This window comes from Triticum aestivum, chromosome 7B, assembly GCF_018294505.1.
Source record: "Triticum aestivum cultivar Chinese Spring chromosome 7B, IWGSC CS RefSeq v2.1, whole genome shotgun sequence".
Taxonomy (NCBI): Eukaryota; Viridiplantae; Streptophyta; class Magnoliopsida; order Poales; family Poaceae; genus Triticum; species Triticum aestivum.
This window is the reverse complement of record NC_057813.1, coordinates 620,060,064-620,066,655: the sequence shown is the minus strand read 5'-3', so window position 1 is coordinate 620,066,655 and position 6,592 is coordinate 620,060,064. Positions and strand designations below refer to the sequence as shown.

General features: G+C 44.8%; 1 long non-coding RNA gene across 1 annotated transcript; it reads right to left on the bottom strand.

Annotated features, from left to right (window-relative positions):
- Positions 1–217: 217 nt before the first annotated feature.
- On the bottom strand, positions 218–3,242 carry LOC123159107 (uncharacterized). The gene is made up of 3 exons (XR_006479514.1): positions 2,664–3,242; positions 736–2,302; positions 218–516 (listed from the first exon to the last, which is right to left on the bottom strand). It is a non-coding gene; the product is annotated as an uncharacterized lncRNA (long non-coding RNA).
- Between the last annotated feature and the right edge of the window lie 3,350 nt (positions 3,243–6,592).

The window sequence follows — 6,592 nt, the reverse complement described above, 5'->3', positions numbered from 1 at the left end:
GGGTGGGTCGGACATCACTCATGGTTGGGCATGTCGCGGTCGCAACAGAATCAATGCCCACGACCGCCATAGAATTGACAACGGTGGCGGTATGACCTCTGCACTGCACGCAATCAGTGGTGGACCCAGGAAAAAATGAAGGGTGTGCTCACTCTAAAAAAATTCCCACCTAATCCATGTGTCAGACAAAATATGGAAAAATAATAACATGAGTAGCTTAATGCAAATCTCACAACAATTTAGTTCACAAAATATATCTCAAATGTGCTCAATTACAATACGAGTAGTCTTACATGAAAGAAGCACAAGTAGAAAATTACATCACTAGGTAACTCTACGTTTTTGCATTGCCATGAAAGCATCAACTATGTCATCTTCGCTTACTTCCATGAACACATCCCATTCAATAAATGTCACTAAGCAATCATTCAAGTGATCATCACTCATAGTAGTCCTCAACTTATTTTTCACTAGATTCATTGCTGAAAACACTCTTTAAACACTAGCCGTCGTCACCTGTAAAATCAATATCAATTTGATGAGTAAGTAGACAAAATCATAAAGAACATGCTTATTTGTAGCAACAAGCATAATTGAGAGCTCACCAATATTACTTGCATTTCTAAACCTATCATCTTGTCTCATATCATCAATAAAATTAGTAAGTTGAAATTCTAGCCTTATCAAATATGTGCTTGAAATGTCCATGGGATAGAATTCAACAAGTCTCATTACCTTGAGTGCATCATAAGAAGCAATTGAATTGAGGGGATTCAAAGCCGACATGCAAATAAGCAACTCCGTATTAACCTCATCAAACCGATTGTCAAGCTCTTGAATGGTTTGATCAATGACACCAAGATATACTTCTCTTCTATAACGATCATCATTTGTTTGTACTTCATAATACCGACGTGATCTTCAATTAGGCTCATAAATATCCTCCCACAAAGGAACTTGAATGTCATGTTTGTTGCAAAATAAGGTTAGCTTTGCAAGAAAATCTTCCCAGCCATAAGACCTCATGTGTTGCATTCTACTCTTTGCCAAACTAACAAGTGTCATTGCATTGACAATATCTTGATCTCTCTTTTGCAAAGATTTGGAAAACTCATTTGTATAGCAAAGAATAACAAGTATCAAGTGAAGATTGAAAACAAAGTCAAATGATTCAAAGGCTTGAGCAACTCCATGTATTCTTGTCCACTCACTTTTTTGTGAAGGATCTTTTCCAATAGCATCAAGTACTTCAAGGATTGTGGAATACATGCTAACAATGTGCATAATGGTTTTAAAATGAGAACCCCAACGAGTGTCGCCGGGTCTAGCTAGTCCCATCTCTTGATTTAGCCCACTTCCACTTTCAATCTCACCCATTTCAAGTGCTTCCAACACCTTTTGAGATCTAACATCTCAAAGCATGTCATGGCGCTTACAAGAAACTCCAACAATATTGAGCAAGTAAGAAACATGATCAAAGAACCACAAACATGGTTCATTGTCCCTTGCCACAGCTATAAGAACCAACTGAAGTTGATGTGCAAAACAATGGATGTAATAGGCAGAGGGTGACTCTTTCATGATCAATGTTTTCAACCCTAACCTCCCCTTTCTTGTTACTAGCCCCATCATACCCTTGCCCACGTATTGTACTTCTCTTGAGCTTTGTTGTGAATGCTATTAATACCACCAACATGTTTGACCAATGCATCGGGCTTATACCAATATTTCCAACCACCATTAACAAAGGCATCACCCCTAGGCCCCCGATTAGATTTCCCTTTGAACAAATAACACACAAAGCAAAATGTTGCCTCATATTTGACACTATATTCTAGCCATTTGTAGGTCTCAAACCAAACAAAGTTGAAGTGTCAATTTTTACCATAGATTTTCCTGAATTGAAAGTTGTGTGCATATGGTTGGACTGCTTGCTTTGCAATGTATCGTCTCCGAACTTCATCTTGATCATCGACATCATACGCTGAAATAGGAATCCTCTCCCCTGGATTAGGAGGAAGCCTTTGAATATTATATGGCCTTGCACATGGATGTTGGGGTGATGCCGCTTCATTTTCACTATCACTTTCAATCTCTACATCGGAATGGAATGCTTCATCTTCAATATCAACTACAATCTCTGCAGAATGGACTAGAGGTGGAGGAAGGACTGCTTCATCTTCAATATTTGACACTATATCTTCATATTCAAGTTGCTCTTCGGCTGCAGCCTTCTTTCTTTTAGCAGCCTCATAATTCCAGAAAAAGGACTTAATGTCACCATTCCTCTTCATCTTCTATTCTACAATTACAACAAATAGCACAAAACAAGAATAAGCATCCATACACAATGTATCGATTGTATACAGTACAGGCAAGCAAAAATCGTATACATTCATGTTCATACATCTATACACAATGTCAAATTGAATACAAAATGTTTCAGCTATAAACAAGTTGACTACACACAAAGCAAACAATATGTACTAGTGTACTTCACGTTCATCAGTTCATACTTCATACTGTAAGCAAATTGAGTAGTTGACTAAAAAATATGCACACAATGTTAATTAGTTCATACATCCTAACATCCAGTAAGTACTGCATACATCTGACTGTAAGCAAATTAGAAATTAGCTACAAAATCATTCAAAAGAGCTCACCCACTGACTGAGAACTGGCCACTAGGACGAGGGCGTCGGTCGGCTGTGCGGATGAGGCGAAGGGTCGGAGGCGGTAGGCCGGTAGTAGCTGCAGCCTGTAGCTCTTCCTGCTCGGGAGACCAGACCCAAAACGGCGACAGCGGTCAGAAATCAAGATGGGAGGCGGGCGTGGTTGCTCCGACCGAGAAGGCGAATGGCGGCGTGTCGCTGCGTTCTGTTGGAAGGAGGCCAGGAGCGGCTGGCGGCGGGATGTCCGGGTGGCTGGTGGAGTGGACAGGCGGAGGCGCCGGTGCGTCCTGGCTGCTGGCGGCGGCGCGACCTGATGGAAGGAGCCGAGCGCCCGAGCGCAGCGGGATGGATTAGGTTGCTCTGCTACGCTGCCCCTGACTACTGCCTCTTCTGGGCTCTGGCTCTCTCAACCGCTTACGTGAAGTGGGTTGGGCATGTGTCGTTTGATTTGGGCCAAAAATACTATATGGTAAAAAATAATTTCTCAAATATCTGGGTGTGCCACGACACACCTTGCACACACGCTGGGTACGCCAATGCACACAATAGTCAGAGAGCCGTAGAAGATATTGCGAGGTGAGGAAGCAAAGAGCGGAAGGGATTGTGTCGCGAGGAGAAAACAAATGGATAGGGATGCCTATGTGAAGAGATAAATAAGCACTGATCCAAACACTGTCCATGGGCCCTAGCGCGCGATGTCTCACGCGTGCGATTAGACGCTCGATTTCAGTCAATTCGTTTCAATTCTAGATGTACCATGTAGTCCTTCATGCAAGATCAATAAAGAGCCATGTGACAACGAAAGTGCTATTCTGAGCCCGGGCTCAGATGCACCTGTTATCATAGCCGTTCTTCAGCGCCAAGATTCGCCCCCGCGTGTGTATTTCACAGTGTATTCTTAGCAGTAGTGGATGCTTTTCTAAAGGACAGGGCCCACCCAACTACCGCTTTGATTATAACGGCCGTCACCCCCCACGAGCTGGCTCAGATGCACACTAGCGAAGTGAGCCACGGATCAGACGTTACCTCACAAACGGTCGTCCCCTTCTCACCTGTTTTTTATTAATCCACAAGCCTTGCTCTTGAAGATTCAGTTCGTGCCGCCCCCACCTACCCCCCAACCTTATCTTCTTGTCTTTCCGTTCGAGCGAACAGACCGGCGACCATGGCGTCGTCTTCTTCCTCCTCGCAGCACGAGGGAGTGCTTCCACTGATCCCTTGCCCCGACTGCAAAGACAAGGTGGTCACCTACATGTCTCGCGCCGGAGCTCGCTTCTACAAGTGCGTCAGGAAAGATGTAAGCCCTCATCTGTACTGAAGAACAACCATTTTCTTGATTGATTCCTCCTCTGTTCCTGAGTTTTGATTGCATGCAGGCTGGACCATGCGGTTTCATTAGATCTACGGACACGTACCTGCCGGAGCTGACCAGAGCTGGGCTCAGCCAGCCTTATGCGCTTCACGCCGCCATTGCTAGGCACTCGGGATCCCCGCTTCAGCAGATGTACAGGCGGGGCGACAACTTCGAAGATCGCATGCAGCCAGAGATCCAGCCAGCGCAAGTGCGCATGGAGGCGCAGGTGCAGCAGCAGAGTCCTCCCCGCGCCGCTCATCCATGCTGCTCCGCCGACAGCCACCGCACGGCGCTGCTGTTGGCTGGAACAAACTTCATCCTCGTCGTCGCACTGGTGTTCCTAATCTTCCAGCGTAGTGCTTAGTCTGCTGGGCATGAGTCATCTAATGGGGCGTTTAGTTAAGTCCGTAGGTTGTGTCAAACGTTATGACATCCCCGAAGAAAGAGTACTGCAGCCTGTTGTTCCCACTTGCCCACATCAAATTCCTAATTCTCCCGTCACTGTCAGCTTGCACCCTATAGGTGAAGTGCGGATCTTTCGCACCAATCTCCGCAAAGACATCCATTATCTTCTTCACATCATCATCTGCGTGGTCTCGGTTAATTCTACCACAAAGACCTTTTTGTGAAGGGGACATTATCCATCCATCCAAAGAAACCTCCGATTATGCTATACACCTTAGACAAATTGACATTGTTCTGCCGCAACTGCTTCACAAGATCTCTTGTGTATACATCTATATGCTTGTGCGATGGCCAATGTAGTGTCTCGCCAAAGTTCGGCGACAATGAGTGGTTGTGAGTATCCCTGTGCTCTGCAATATACCATCCATTATCTTCTCTTCGTAGGAGCCTTACTAAAGCTGGGCATTCGCAGCGACAAGATCTTGTATTCTCAACACCAGCTTTTCCCTGCGGGAAATGTACCACAAGAACACAAAATTCAGTTAACGTCAGGTTTCGCCAACACCAGGAAATTGAACACTTGATACAGAAAACTTTTTGTACTAACCGAGCAACCACAGACGATTTCTTGCATGCATTTAATCCTCTCTACATTTAGCCGACTCTTGCCATATCTGATACCAAACCCCTTTTCCCATGAATACAAATTGTAGAAGTCATATGCCTCTCCTACTGAATCAAAGGTTGTGCCAATAGTCGGTGTGATCACATTTTCTCTTGGATTCTCAGCATAGTTTCGGATAACCTTCTCAAATGCAGTGACACGGTTTGGGCAAGGCGGCCGACTTGGTGCAGCGGCGCCGATCCTCAACCTGCATTTACATAGCACGATTCACATTTCGACAAAAATGTACAGTACTATTGATGCAAGCATAATTAAAGTTGATGTAACATAAGCATAGGATTACATTTGAATCCCTGAGCAGTTATCATGCAATCATGAATGGCAATGGATTACAACAAACATAAGAGTTCATGAAAACAATTGCTTGCAACGGAATCTTTCAACTAAACTATTTTCATGAGATATTTCAATATAATTACATGCTACGGATAATCAGACTCACTCCTACATCATCTAAAGCACAAAACATACAACACGAAATAGAGACCCTTCTCAAAATTTCATTACTATCCAGAGCATCAGGAATTACTTAAAAAAAGACCTTGATTTCACTCACAGCTAATGCCCAACTAATCAATCATGTACAAACATGGGTGCGCCAGTTCTAACAATTTCATACTTAGAACAATGCAGAGACCTCACTGCCTTGCTTGTAATAATCTACAAATACAAATCACAACTAAAAGGATATTACCCAAATATGGCACAACTTCTCCTCAAATTGCTCAAGCCCCTGTTAACTGCTACAATATGCACCTACTAATAGAGTTATCAGGTTCCTTCTTAAGTCGAACCTCCTACAAAATTCAGTACCGTCTTTTTTCCTAAAAACATTTCATACCAGCTGATAGCAACAACATATTCAGTTACTGGTATGACACAACAATAACCGTCTTGCTCAGCCCAAAGGCACATCATCAAGTAAGGTACATATGCACGCCATGATCTAACCTCTTATTCCATCCAGGAGCTCGAGGGTTCATCTTCCCAGTAGGTAGCTCCGAGCTCGGTGGAGACACGTCCCTATTCTCCTGTGCTGCTTCACTGAGCATCAAGATCTGCGCCTCCCCTGTAGCTGCGGGCTGATCCTCAACAGCCACCTGCTGTCCTTCCGTCACCTGCGCTGCCACCATCTCCACATCGACCGCACGCGCCCCCTCCGGTGCCGGCACCAAACTCTCCCCAACTTCCTCCAGGAAGTTAGATCTGCCCGACGCACATGCAAATCCGCTCTGAATCAACACATTTACGGTCTAGAAATCGCTAGAACAAAGGCAAATACTTAGAGTACATACCCATTTATAGGTTGCATCAGGAACTCCATCCTTGTCGCCCTCACCTCCACCGGCGGCGCCGCCGCTCACCACCAGGCCTTAGAAAAATAGGTCAGCTTTACCCTAGCCAAAGCCACCAGACCGCGCAGTTGGTTCATACCATGGGCGCAGCAAACGGAAAAGCTCACATTCGGGGCCACGG